Source organism: Notothenia rossii (assembly GCF_949606895.1).
Source record: "Notothenia rossii genome assembly, chromosome: 5".
NCBI lineage: Eukaryota > Metazoa > Chordata > Actinopteri > Perciformes > Nototheniidae > Notothenia > Notothenia rossii.
Genome location: NC_136903.1, coordinates 47469698 through 47485488, shown reverse-complemented (window position 1 = coordinate 47485488; position 15791 = coordinate 47469698). Strand labels below are relative to the sequence as shown.

The 15791-nt window shown below is 42.6% G+C and overlaps 1 protein-coding gene across 1 annotated transcript in view; it reads right to left on the bottom strand.

Moving 5' to 3' along the window:
* The window catches only part of LOC307039451 (receptor-type tyrosine-protein phosphatase gamma-like), a 1005384-nt gene that overhangs the window by 119298 nt on the left and 870295 nt on the right, over window positions 1-15791 (bottom strand). The window lies entirely within an intron of this gene.

Below are 15791 nucleotides of genomic sequence, written 5' to 3'. Positions count from 1 at the left end.
ATGCAAGATTTCTTTTCAGCACTGTAGCCAGGCTGACAGAGAGCCATAGCTCGATTGAGCCTTCTATTCCCATAGCACTCAGTAGTAATGATTTTATGTGCTTTTTTAACGATACAATTGTTACTCTTAGAAACAAAATTAATGACCTCTTGCCTTTGACCAGTATAGTATTATCAACAGCTCCCGGAAACGTAACTTCTAATATTACACTAGATATTAAACTAGAATGCTTTTCAGCCATAAACCTTGAAAAATTAAATTCAATGATTCTCTCTTCTAAACCATCAACGTGTATCTTAGACCCGATTCCAACTAAGCTGTTTAAAGAAGTTTTTCCATTAATTAGCACTTCTTTATTAAATATTATGAATATGTCTTTATTATCAGGCTATGTTCCACAATCATTCAAAGTAGCAGTGATAAAGCCGCTTCTTAAAAAGCACAAACTCGATCCAGAGGTTTTAGCCAACTATAGACCTATTTCTAATCTTCCGTTCCTCTCAAACATTCTTGAGAAAGCAGTTGCAAAACAGCTGTGGGATTACTTAAAAAACTATGATTTATTTGAAGATTTTCAGTCTGGCTTTAGAACACATCATAGCAGAGAAACAGCTCTGGTTAAAGTTTCAAATGACATTCTAATAGCCTCAGACAAGGGACTTGTCTCTATTCTTTTTTTGCTCGATCTCAGTGCTGCATTTGATACAATCGACCATGATATCCTATTGCAAAGACTAGAACACTTAGTTGGCATACAGGGAACTGCTTTAGGCTGGTTTAGGTCCTATCTATCTGAACGCTCTCAGTTTGTACGTGTCAACGATGAATCTCCACGCAAACCAAAGTTAGCCATGGAGTGCCACAGGGCTCAGTGCTCGGACCTATTTTGTTCACATTATATATGCTTCCGTTAGGCAATATTATAAGGAATCATTCTGTAAACTTTCATTGTTATGCGGATGATATTCAACTATATTTATCAATCAAGCCTGATGAAATTAATCATCTAAATAAAATTCAAGACTGCCTCAAGGACTTAAAAATGTGGATGACCTTAAATCTTTTGATGTTAAACACGACCAAAACTGAAGTTATTGTACTTGGCCCAAAGAATCTACGAAACAAATTATCTAAAGATATACTAACTATGGATGGCATTAATTTGGCCTCCAGTGAGACTGTAAGGAATCTTGGTGTTATATTTGATCAGGATTTATCCTTTAACGCCCACATAAAATCAATTTCAAGGACCGCCTACTTCCATCTACGTAACATTGCAAAAATCAGGCATATCTTGCCTCAAAACGATGCAGAGAAACTAGTCCATGCATTTGTTACTTCAAGGCTGGATTATTGTAAATCCTTATTATCAGGGTGTACCAAGAAGTCAGTCAAGTCGCTTCAGCTGATTCAAAATGCTGTAGCTCGTGTACTAACCCGAGTTAGGAATAGGGACCACATTACTCCTGTTCTGGCTGCCTTACACTGGCTCCCTATAGAACACAGGATAGAATTTAAAATTCTTCTTCTCGCCTACAAAGCCCTTAATGGGCAGGCGCCATCTTACCTTAAAGAACTCATTATACCCTACTGTCCTACTAGGGCATTGCGTTCCAATAATGCAGGGTTGTTGGTTGTTCCTAGAGTCTCTAAAAGTACAATGGGAGCCAGAGCCTTTTCTTATCAAGCTCCACTTTTGTGGAATCAGCTTCCAGTTTGTGTTCGGACGGCAGACACCCTATCCGTTTTTAAGAGTGCGCTTAAGACCTTCCTTTTTAATAAAGCTTATAGTTAGGGCTGATTAGATTCAGCCCCTAGTTTTGCTGATATAGGCTTAGTTTGTCGGGGGACATCTTACTTCTTCCTTCTCTCTGTCTATACCTGTGTACTCTCATGTTCCGATTAACCCAGCTTCCCCAAATGTCTTTCTTTTTGGTGTCTATATACGCCGGGATCCGGAGTCATGGATGATCCTGCGGTCCTGTGTCATGGATCGCGAGTCCTCGATCTTGAGTCGTGGCTGTGGTCCTGGATCATAAGTCCTGGATGGATATCCTCGTGGATTCATCTTCCTATTATACACACATGCATTTCCAAACATTTGGACTACCTATGTTGCAAATGTACTATCTTTTCAATTTACACACGGCATCTATTGCACGTCTGTCCGTCCTGGGAGAGGGATCCCTCCTCTGTTGCTCTCCCTGAGGTTTCTCCCATTTTTCCCTTTAAACTGTGGGGTTTTCTCCGGAAGTTTTTCCTTGTACGATGTGAGGGTCTAAGGACAGAGGGTGTCGTATTGTCATACTGATATTCTGTACAAACTGTGAAGTCCACTGAGACAAATTTAACATTTGTGATATTGGGCTACATAAATAAACATTGATTGATTGATTGATTGATTGGTTGATTGGTTGATTGATTACTTTTTGTTTTTTTAATCAAGTTGAAATGATTATCTTATTAACTGATTTTGTAGGCAATGGGCCAGCATATAATCATTAAATTAATGAAAAATAAAACTATGAAAGAACCATACATTTGTGCAAAAGACCCTCTGATTATAACCTTGATTCTTTTTATTCATGAAAAATGTTATTTTTCTTAGTGGGACATGTTTTTGGCAAAGTTTCAAGAATCAGTGTGCTGCTTGTGCTGAGACATCAGTGAAACAATGTCGGGATCCAAACTGGAGAGTTTTAGTCTCATATCACAGTACACATTGATCCTGTTACGCTGATTTGTTTTCAGACCAACAAGTGCAGGAAAACCAGCTTCACAGTTGTAGGTGGTTGGAAACGGCATCAACTGTTTCAGAGCAGCGTCAGCCAGCTCTGGGTGCTCAGGCTGGACGTGGACCCAAAATTCTGTCAAGCTTTTCTCTCTGAAAGTCGTCCTCAGTGTCCCATCAGATACGATGTCCACAAGGCTGTCAACCTGTCTTGGTGGGAGCTTGGAACTGACCCAAATGGATTCCTGATCCACTCAAAGCCTGCATCTACTTCTGGGAAATATCTTCCCAGCTGAAAGTGAAGGCCTTGCAGATGTTCCTTGAAGGCTGAAACTGTGCCGCCGTCCAGCTATTCATCTGCAGCGAGGAGAAAATCCGCCAGCGTCGGAAAACAGTCAAACTCCTGGTGATCCAGACGGACAAACCACAATTCCATCTTGAGGCGTGCAGGTTTAATTTTGTCCTGCACATTGAAAACAGTAACAGTTTTCCCCTGCAGCGCTAAGTTCAGAGCATTGAGAACGCTAAAGACATCGGCCAGGTATGCCAATTGTGAGAGCCACTGGAAATCATGCAGTCTGTCATACAGTTCATCAGTATGATGCAAGAATAACATCACCTCATCGCGCAGTTCAAATAGACGGATGAGAACTTTCCCACGCGACAGCCAGGCGAACTTCAGTATGAAAAAGCAGTTTTGTGTGTTCACTTCCCATTTCTTCACACAGAGCTTTAAAAAGACGTGTGTTCAGTGCTTTGGTTTTTATTGTATTCTCAATTTTCACAGACTGTTCCAGTATTGATTTGAGGCATGGTGGCATTTTCTTCACAGCCAGCTGTTCTCTATGAATGCAACAGTGTGTTACTGTAGCGCAAGGTGCAACTGCGTGTATGCGCGCTGCAAGTCCCTTATGTTTTCCAGTCATTGCAGTCGCACCATCTGTGCAAATACCAACACATCGTGTCCAGTCGATATGATTCTGCACGATGAAATTGTTGACCGAGTCAAAAATGGCTTCCCCTGTGGTGTTGGTCGGCAGGGAACGACAAAAAAGAAATTCATCCTGCACACCGCCAGCATGACTATACCTTACAAAACACAGCAGATTTGCCTCATTCCCGATATCAGTTGACTCGTCCAGCTGCAGTGTGAAAAACTGGCTTTGGCGTAAACGTGTGATCAGCTAATTTTTCACATGTTCAGCCATGGCTGTTATTCGCCGCTGGACAGTGTCATTAGAGCAGCGTTTCTCAAAGTGTGGGGCGTGCCCCACTGGTGGGGCGCAGAGATGTGATAGGTGGGTTGCTAAACCTACCTCCCACTCTCAAGATTCCTTGTTTCAGCACCGGATCAAGTTTATAAATGTGACTGCTTTTCTTCACTGCAGATGTTCCCTTTTTCAAAGCAATGATTTCATCACTAAACTGCCGGGATCTAGAAATGCATAGGTCTTTAGAATTGTGCTGCCTTTCTTTGCCTTGATCATTACAGGCATAATTGACAAGACGCAATCCTGTGCTCCGGCTCCTATATGGCCACATGTCTTGGGAGTAGTGGCTTGACTCATCCATGTTGTTTCTTGCTGTGTGTCCTTTGATTTGATTTCTTTCCATTCCTTTGCATGGATATGGAGAATGCTAGGATGTTTCAGGTTACACAACTTACAAGACCACCGACTGTGACAATCTTTACTCATGTGTCCAACTGATAGACATCCAAAACAAGCACCTTTCTTTTTTAGGAAATCAATTTTGTCCCGATGCTGCTTATTTTCCATCTTGGGGCACACTTCCAATCTGTGGCCCTCTTCACACAGCAGACAAGGTCCCTTTGTTGACTTATCAGGTAAATATTTCTCCTTTTGAGTTTCAGAGTTAACAGCTGCCACAGATGTAGCGAAACTGCTTCCTTTCTCCTTTATCCTTTTATTTGTCCCTGTGAAACTTTATTTCCAACTTTGAATGTTGAGAATGAGACAACTGTGTCTTGAATGTCTCCATACAGTGGGTCAGATGCAATAGACACTTGTCTCTCAATAAAATTGACCAAGTCACTGAAACCTGCTTGACGATGTTCTCCTGATGTTCAAAAGCAATGTTTCTCCATTTTTCCCTCAGTTTGTATGGTAACTTCATGATTATAGCACGTATGTTTGATGGCATATTCATTTCTGACATGTAGCTTATGTCCTCCATAGCGTTACAGCAGACGCGTAGGAATAGTGAAAATGCTTGTAAGGCTTTGATGTCCTCTGACTTCAGTGGTGCCCATCCAAGTGCTTTTTCCATATATGCATTGGCTATTTTTTGCTCATTTCCAAAGAGTTCTTCTAAAAGCATTCTTGCTCTTTGATACCCCCTATCAGATGGCATGTGTTGACAGCTCTTGACCAGCTCTCTAGGTTGCCCTCGAGTGTACTGCTCCAGGTAGTATAAGCAGTCTACACTGCTAGCAGCTTTTCCTTCCACTCCATTTTCAAAGCTCTAACAAATAAGTGGTACTCAAGAGGGTTTCCATCAAACACTGGTATGTTCCTTGGGGGTAATGATAATGAAGACTGCTGTTGCACTAGTAATGCTGTGATGTCGTTTTGCTTTTGCATGATGGGGAAAATATTGCCTTGGTCCGGTTCCTCACTGTTTTGGTTTGATTGCTGTGATGGCTGTACAGTTGGATATGACTGACGAGATCTTTTAGGCACTCTGCCTTGGTCCTCATCGACTTGGATACATTGCTGTTGTGTATATGCACTGGGATATGACTGACGAGATCTTTGAGGCATGGGATGTTATTTGAAGCATACGTTTTTGATCTGGTTCCTTGTGAAATGGTTTCTTTGCGCCGTGCCCCTGTTCCACTTGGCATTGTAGCTGCAGTATTGAACTGGTTGTATGGATCCTGTAGCTGCTGAGACTGTAATGGCATTGCAGCTTTAGCAGCTCATGTTGGTGGATTGTACTGGTTGTATGGATTTTGATGTGATTGAGTGGGTTTTGTAGTTTTACTGCCTCCTGTTGGTGGATGATTGACGGTACAACTTGAAGTTTGTGGAACAAATGGCACAGCAGAGGCTTTGAGAGCAGACTTGTGTTTTGACACATATGAATTTGTTCCATTTGTGACTCCTATGTCAGACCCTCTGTTTCTGAGTACTGTGACTTTTGCTGTCTGCGCAGCAATCTGACTTTGCACTTCAAGTAATTCCCTTTTTTTCCTAATTTGAGCCTCTTGAGCTTCTAGCTCATGCTTTTCCTAGAGAGCAGCCTCCAAAGCCAGGAGTGCAGCCCTTTCAGCCTCTGCCTTGATACGTGCAGAGCACGTTGTTGACCTTGAGGACCTTGAATGGCCAGAGCTTCCACCTGACACATTTGTTTTGTCACCAATGTTAGAAATACTGTCATTTGGCCCAATATTATCCAGCTCCTCATTTGCATGTAACACATCATTTTCATTTGAGCCACTGTTATCCACAACCTCATTTGCATCATTTGTCACATCATCGATTTCATCATCCACAACCTGTATGCATTTCTCCCTGTTTGCATGGACCCATTTTTCCATTTTGTGTATTACTCCTTTAACATTGTGCATTTGATTTTGAAACAATTCAGTTTGTTTAAACATTTCATCCTCAGGCAACAAAGGTTTTAATGACTCATGCAACCTTGTAGTTTCCCCAGACAGTTTCCACAACATTTCATGTTTGATTTACATTTCAGAAACATTTCCATTTGAAATCATAATTTGTTCCAATTCCTTTGCCATTTTACACAATTGCTTTATCCCATAATTCCTGTCCTTTTGCATAGATAAAATATTTGCTTTCGCTGCTTTATATGTGAGTATAGCTGTCCTTTTACCAAGCCAATCCTTCTTTTCAGTTTGATTGACAGCAGCGTTCATTTCTGCGTTCATTTCCTGATTTTCCTCGTTACTCATGGCCATTATTTAGCAATCCACGGAGGCTTTGTTTAGAATTACTTTATGGGATTTGCCTGTATCCCGTTGCGTGAAGGCCACTCTCCTCCGCAACCTTTTATTAATTCATAAATACTCCTACCGTGACTTTGATGTTTGGTCCGTCCCCGTTCCTCTTGCGGGTGCGTAACTTGGATTTAAGTCGGGAAAAGTCAATGAATACAGCGCTGTCCTCCTATGTCCATCCGTCTTTGGAACCAAGTTTTTCAACAAATGTAAAGGCAACCGTACAACAAATATTTGCCAGTGAGGGATATGGTGTGAAGCTTTTCCAGACGCGTGGTGTTTACAGCAAATCAGGTCTTCTTTTTGAGTGCATTTAAGATGTTTATTTGGATTTCAGGATGATGACAGCAAAACAAGAGCCGGGTGTTTAACTGATAACTAAAGAACAAACTGTGATAAAGAAATACACCGAAATTAACTAAAAACAAACAGAAAATAAGCGAAAACACGCACGGTAGAAAAGCTGTGTGGCTTCCCTCTGGTGATTCCCAATCCCTAATGCTGTGCACCTGTGTCCTCCCCAAATAGTAGGCTGTACCCTGAAATTGGCTGAGTCCCCGCGTATGCCCAGGTCAATTCAGTAGTATCACAGCACCTTCATATACAAATATTAAAATAGATAAAATTGGCTGCAACAGTAATTTAATAAATCCTTCCAACACACATTGTAAAAAATAGCCTACTCTGTAAGTTAAGAAATCATTCCAATATGTACATCTTCTGATGTAACAACAATAACATTATAAATAGTAACATAGCTGAACATGGTATTGCACATTTAGCTTTGAGTGTTACTGACCTGAGATGTTTTTATTACATGAATTAAGGTGACTGAGGCTTTTTAACATAGACAGAGCACAACTGAAACATAACATCTGAAACAATGTCACAACATAATACAATTTTTGGGGATGCAGCTTGGGATGTGAGGAGTGAGGGACAAGGCTTAGAATGGGCGTGTCGCCTACTGTCCTGCCAGTGTTGGCAGGACAGGAGAGTGTGTGCACCAGTCTGCCTTGATCTATGAATTCATGTCTGTGACACTCACTGTTCAATCACTCACTGTGACACACAGCTGTTTTATAGAAGGAAAACCTCCTTCACTTCATGAAAGTGTTTTAACCACATACACCTCTACACAAACACACACACACACACACACACACACACACACACACACACACACACACACACACACACACACACGCACACACACACACACACACACACACACACACACACACACACACACACACACACACACACACACACACACACACACACACACACACACACACACACACACACACACACACACACACACGTGACATGAAAATCACTGACAAATATGAATATACTGTATACTTCATTAAAACGTTATTAACGTGCCTAAACTCAGTAATTCACGGAGGGATCTTGATCTGCATGAAGGGTGTTATTTTCCCCATAAGGAACAAGTCGCTTCAAATTATCCCGCTTATTACATGGCCACATTCTCAACAAAGTAACGACATGACTCCCAATATTTACTGAAATGCTTTTATGGATTTAGAAAATGTTTTTATTGATTTAAAAAATAGTTGTATGTATTGATTTAAATTGACATACATCCGCTAAGAAAAATAGTCTGTTGTTACCGTTTTTTAAACAGTCTGAATGAAACGGCAGCTCTCAGCTGTGTATTTACACAACTAATGGCCCATCAACCACAGCTCTCTCCCCCTCTCCCCCCCTGATCTTTCTTAACCAGCAGCTAAATTAACTGTAGGTTACTCTGAGTGACAAGCTTACAGTTAGAGAAAACACTGTCATTGCAAGTGACCCTCAGTTAGTTGACTTTTATGTTCAACTGATAAATTTGTTACTGATAAAAAAGGGCTTCTACTGTACCTAATTACCTTAACACTAGAACCGCCAGAGGTTTTTGTATAGGCCTACCAAAAATCGTCAAATCCCGCTATTAGAATGCAATTTTTAACAACATAGGGTGCTACATAACACACTTTCAGGAAAAGTCGGAATGGGAGACTTTAATATTTTATTGAAAAAAAGTTACATTGCACACACACAACACACATCACACAAATTGACCCGATTGGCGGTTCTAGTGTTAAATAAACTCACTAATTAATGAAACCACTTCAATACGCATTATTCTTATTCTTATCATTCTTTATGAGCGCAGAAATAGTCTTAAAATCAGATCTGTTTTTTAAATGAAATCTGACGGCAAGCATCGCTCTGATCACCTATGATAAATTCGCCACACCTAATCGCTGGCCATTCATCCACAGAGCTCCCTCTATACAAATCAAACTGTAGACGGTGTGAAAGCACCTATTGTTTTAAATAATGGTCGGAATGTGACCTGTGAGCCTTCTGAATTACCGTGGGACCGCACATTCTAAACTAAAATGTTCAATCAATAAAGTAACATCTTATCTTATCTCAATAATATCTTCATATTAATAATAATAATAATAGAGAATAATAATATAGCGCATTTCAAATCAGAATAACTCAGTGTGCTTCCAGAATCGGCGAGGACACTATCGATACTGACTCAGCAATCACTGTAAGTTATATTCTTGTTTAAATAGACTTCTCTGTTTCATTTATTCTACTCTGTATAATTGTTCTGTAGTTATTGTAGCTAAAACGGCGATTTCTGAGAGATTTTAAAATCTCAGATCTGCTCAACTCCAGGCGTAACTCAGGTCTCAGTGAGTCACGCCCCTCAAGTGTGCATTTCAATAGGCAGGAAGACTCTGCTGATTGCGGGAAGTGCAAAAACATTTTAAATAGCGCATTTCAAATCAGAATAACTCAGTGTGCTTCCAGAATCGGCGAGGACACTATCGATACTGACTCAGCAATCACTGTAAGTTATATTCTTGTTTAAATAGACTTCTCTGTTTCATTTATTCTACTCTGTATAATTGTTCTGTAGTTATTGTAGCTAAAACGGCGATTTCTGAGAGATTTTAAAATCTCAGATCTGCTCAACTCCAGGCGTAACTCAGGTCTCAGTGAGTCACGCCCCTCAAGTGTGCATTTCAATAGGCAGGAAGACTCTGCTGATTGCGGGAAGTGCAAAAACATTTTAAATAGCGCATTTCAAATCAGAATAACTCAGTGTGCTTCCAGAATCGGCGAGGACACTATCGATACTGACTCAGCAATCACTGTAAGTTATATTCTTGTTTAAATAGACTTCTCTGTTTCATTTATTCTACTCTGTATAATTGTTCTGTAGTTATTGTAGCTAAAACGGCGATTTCTGAGAGATTTTAAAATCTCAGATCTGCTCAACTCCAGGCGTAACTCAGGTCTCAGTGAGTCACGCCCCTCAAGTGTGCATTTCAATAGGCAGGAAGACTCTGCTGATTGCGGGAAGTGCAAAAACATTTTAAATAGCGCATTTCAAATCAGAATAACTCAGTGTGCTTCCAGAATCGGCGAGGACACTATCGATACTGACTCAGCAATCACTGTAAGTTATCTTCTTGTTTAAATAGACTTCTCTGTTTCATTTATTCTACTCTGTATAATTGTTCTGTAGTTATTGTAGCTAAAACGGCGATTTCTGAGAGATTTTAAAATCTCAGATCTGCTCAACTCCAGGCGTAACTCAGGTCTCAGTGAGTCACGCCCCTCAAGTGTGCATTTCAATAGGCAGGAAGACTCTGCTGTCGCCCATCAGCAGAAAATAGTTAACTAATTACAGGGGCGTGCCCCCAAAGCTGTGAGAACTGAGCAATCAGGTATCCATCTTAAGTTGCATTTTCCTGGAGCGTCAGCTTCAGCGTCAGCTTGACGAAGACTGACAAAGACATTAAGAGTCCTGTGGGAGTCACGTGGGAGGCAAAGAGGAGGCAAATCCTACTCTGATTGCGCCAAGTATCGCTGGTGTTACTTAGTTTTATTCAATTCTCTTGGGTTCTCTAGCCCCTCATGCTTTAATCATGTGTATTTTCTGCATTCCTGTTCATGTGTCTTCTCGCAATTATCACTGGCCCCGTGTTTCTCCTAGATCTCACCGGCCTGCTCTCGTCTATCCCACATGCTCCACTGAGATCCAACATCTCGTTTCAGGGGGCCTGTGGAACTGCCAGTCAGCTGTTCCTAAGGCTGACTTCATCTCTGGCTACGCTTCCCTGCAGTCTCTGGATTTCCTTGCTCTCACGGAGACCTGGATCACTCCATCCAACACATCCACCCCAGCAGCTCTCTCCACAGCATATTCCTTCTCCCATACACCCAGACCCTCTGGCAGAGGAGGTGGCACTGGTCTCCTGCTCTCTCCCAAATGGAGCTTTTCCCTCTTCAAGCTACCTAATTTCACTCCTTCCACCTTTGAATTCCATGCCGTCACAGTAACCCATCCTATACAATTAACCATTGTTGTTCTCTACCGTCCACCAGGCGCCTTGGGGGACTTCTTGGAGGAGTTAGATAATCTCCTCTCACACATCCCTGAAACTGGCCCTCCCGCTGTACTTCTCGGCGATTTCAACCTCCAGACAGGGAAGATATCTGAACTAACATCTCTGTTAACCACCTTTGCTTTCTCACTGTCTCCATCCCCACCAACTCATAAAGCTGGCAATGTCCTTGATCTCATATTCTCAAGGAACTGCTCTACTTCTAACCTCTCTGTAAACCCGCTCCACACCTCCGATCACTTCTTCATTTCATTCTCTCTACCCCTTTCCAAACATAACAACCTCATCTCTTCTAACTCTGCTCCTGTCCGCCGTAACCTCCGTTCCCTCTCCCCCTCTACCTTTACCTCATCGGTGCTCTCAGCCCTCCCTTCCTCTGACTCGTTCCAACTCCTGCCTCCAAACGCTGCTGCAAAAACTCTCCTCTCGACTCTCTCATCCTCTCTGGACTTTCTCTGTCCTCTCACATCGCGGCCGGCTCGTCAGTCCCCTCCTGCTCCCTGGCTAAATGATGCACTGCGTGCTAATAGAACCATCCTTCGGGCAGCAGAGCGGAAATGGTGGAAATCCAAACACCATGACGACCTCCTAACCTATCAGGCTCTCCTCTCCTCTTTCTCTGCTTCCATCTCTCAGGCAAAAAGCACTTTCTTTCAAGATAAGATCCAATCTTCCTATTCCAATCCCAAAAAACTATTTTCTATCTTCTCCACCCTCTTGGACCCCCCCAAAGCACCTCCCCCCTCCTCCCTTCTGTCAAGCGACTTTGTTAACCATTTTGAAAAAAAGGTTGATGATATTCGCTCTTCTTTTTCTGACTCACCTTTACTCACCGCTGGGTCACCAGACCCTCCCTTCACCCACACACTGACCTCCTTCTCCCCTCTCTCTCCAAGTGAGGTTCTTACCCTCGTTACCTCTGCCCGTCCTACCACCTGTTCTCTGGACCCTATCCCCTCAAACCTCCTTCAGACTATCGCTCCTGATATTCTACCATTTCTCACCCATTTCATCAACACTTCTCTAACTTCTGGTCACTTTCCAAACAGTCTCAAGGAGGCAAGAGTAAACCCTCTCCTAAAGAAACCCACTCTCAACCCGTCTGATGTTATTAACTACAGACCCGTCTCTCTCCTCCCGTTCCTGTCTAAAACACTTGAACGCGCTGTCTTTAAACAACTCTCCTCTTATCTCCATCAGAACAACCTTCTGGATCCGCACCAGTCTGGTTTCAAGGCAGGTCACTCAACGGAAACTGCTCTCCTTGCTGTCTCTGACAAACTGCACACTGCTAAAGCAGCCTCCCTCTCCTCTGTCATCATCCTTCTGGACCTGTCTGCTGCATTCGACACGGTGAACCATCGGATCCTCCTTCGCACTGTCCAAGAACTTGGAGTTTCAGGCACTGCACTTTCCCTCCTCACCTCATACCTCAACGACCGCACCTACAGGGTTACTTGGAGAGGGTCCGAGTCCGACCCTTGTCAATTAACTACAGGGGTCCCTCAGGGCTCGGTTCTTGGTCCCCTCCTCTTCTCCCTGTACACAAACTCGCTCGGGTCTGTCATTAGCCCGCATGGTTTTTCATACCACTGCTACGCTGACGACACCCAACTAATTCTGTCCTTTCCCCGCTCAGAGACCCAGGTCGTCGCACGCATCTCTGCTTGCCTAGCAGACATCTCTCGGTGGATGTCTGCTCATCACCTCAAGCTCAACCTTGACAAGACTGAACTGCTCTTCCTTCCGGGAAAAGATTGTCCCACTCTTGACCTAACAATCAACATCGGCACCTCTGTTGTTTCCCCGACTCAGACTGCAAGGAATCTGGGTGTGGTCCTAGATAACAAACTGTCCTTCACTGCAAACATCGCTGCTACAACCCGCTGCTGCAGATACATGCTTTACAACATCAGGAGGATACGTCCCCAGCTGACCCAGACATCAGCGCAGATTCTGGTCCAGGCTCTCGTCATCTCACGCCTAGACTACTGCAACTCCCTCCTGGCTGGTCTACCTGCATGTGCCATCCGACCTCTGCAGCTCATCCAGAATGCAGCGGCTCGTCTGGTCTTCAACCTTCCCAAATTCTCCCACACCACACCGCTCCTCCGCTCCCTTCACTGGCTTCCAGTAACTGCTAGAATCCACTTCAAGACACTGGTACTTGCGTACCATGCTGCGAATGGATCTGGCCCTTCCTACATCCAGGACATGGTTAAACCGTACACCCCAGCACGTGCACTCCGCTCTGCATCAGCCAAACAGCTCGCTGCACCCGCACTGCGAGGGGGACCCAAGTTCCCGTCAGCAAAAACACGTGGGTTTGCTATCCTGGCTCCAAAATGGTGGAATGAGCTCCCCATTGAAATCAGGACAGCAGATAGCTTACACATCTTCCGACGCAAACTGAAAACTCATCTCTTTAGACTCCACTTCGAGCGATAAAATTACTAACAAAGCACTTATATACTAATAAAGGGCTGGCTTTCTAATTGCCAGTTGAGTAGCACTTGAAATGTTTGGCTCTATGAAACCTGATGTACTTATATGATTCTGTTTTCTTAAAGGTTGTATCTTCCTGGTCGAATGCACTTATTGTAAGTCGCTTTGGATAAAAGCGTCAGCTAAATGCAATGTAATGTAATGTAATGTAATAAATCATACAGTATGTGTCCGAAAGGGAGCAGGAGGAAGCAAACACAAAAATATACAAAAAATATACTGCATATTAAAGCAAACAATTGTAAAGGTAAAAGTATGAGCATAACAAATAAAAAAGTGTAATGTAAACATTTACATTATTATTATGATTATTTAATATATAAAGACTATATATTATTGAATTACAAGATTAGATATACTTTAGTTGATCTAAAATATTGATGTGTTCAAATGCTCTTCAAAACACAACTAAAAGTCCATGAAACTTGTCTTTCTGTATTTGTGAATGAAGCGCAATCTCCTGGTTAAAACCTGAAATTGAAAATCTGGCAACGCCCTCTTGGAAAATAGTGGGAGGGCTTAAAATTCCTTGATACTGGTCTTAGGCAGCTCATAGGCAGGAAGCTGTAAGCTGGAGTCTGAAATTAGGTGCTACATCTGTAGATGATAGGAAAGGAGGTTTCAAACTTCCTTTATAACCTCCTTGAGCGTAGGAACCACTGGACCTTCCTTTACGAAAGAAAAGGAGAACATGCTTCCCCACAATGCCTTGTGGCCACAGCATTTGCTGTCACACAACAGTCGGCCAATCACCGAAACAATCGATTATGACCGAGAAATAATATCATGAATGTTACGGTGCTTACTAAAGAGCAACTTACAGTTTTTTGTTTTACTACGTTTATGCTTAACCTTGCCTGAAAATTACAATTCAAAAAGTTAATGCTGCATTTGATATTTTTTACAAGACATAAGGGAGGAATTCAGAGGGAAAGGAGCCGTTTTGAGCTTGAGCGTTTTTTTTAACGTCATACGTCAAACGCGTCATATTATGTCACATGGGGGAGCAACTTTCTCGGACTCCTTCTCTGCCCAATCTGCGGTAGTAGTTTGTAGTTGGTTTGAGCGGTTGTGATTAAGTGAGCTGCTATTTTTGCTATTCACCATTTGTAATTATGGTGAGCTGGAGTTTGTGCAGGTTGCACAAACTCCAGCCTGTCAGGACATCGAGTCCACAGTTTCCCTAACAGGAAAAGGACCGGAGCTAACGTTCGTTCCTGGGTGCGTTGTGCGAGGTACATCCACCTCCCTGCAGCACATACTCTCCACAGCTGAGGCCTATCAAACAAAACGTTTATCAGGAAACCGTATTACATCTCTCTCTCCCCCCTTTGCTCCTCTCTCTCACCCCCTTTGCTGCTCTCTCTCACCCCTCCGGTACACAGCACCGTAGTCTGGAGTTGCATTAGGTAACGCGAGATACGGCTGATACTTGCACATTAGTTTCTGTTATGGATCAGTATCAACAGTCCTGCCAGTAACGTTACTATATTATCAATACTACTTTAGTTATAGCCTGATATATAATTGCTAACTTTACAATGTTGTGATGTGACTGACGTTAGCTAACATTAACTGAAGCTAACGCCGGTCACTCACCAAGACAGCTACCCTGTTCTCCACTGGTTCTCCACACACCACAGCTCCACTTCTCTCCGATGGCCGTTATTTCTTCTAATCCTTGGCTGCTCCTGGTCTCTTGGACGCCTAGCAGGCTCTTAATTATAATCATATCCATTTGAATATATATTTTCAACCTCTTCTGTGTCAAAACTAGCATTGTGATCCATATTCATACGTTAGACCGGCCGCTCTCCCCCATGTTACGTCACACGCGGGAGGTCACGTGGGGAGGCTTTTTTTATGCGGAAGTAAAAATGTCTTACAAAAACGACGCCAGATGTCACTGTTGTGTATATTTCTGTATATGTATTTTTTTAAATCTAGTGTATTCATCATTTTCCTATACATTTATTCACTGGTGTGTTTAACCTGCAAGTTGCTCTTTAAGCATTTTAACACATGTGGTAACTTGCCAAAAGTGATTTGTTTTGAACATTCATCAGTATTATACGGTGGCCGGCAGGTGCAAACGCAGAACAACGGCCAAAAACTATGAACGTAG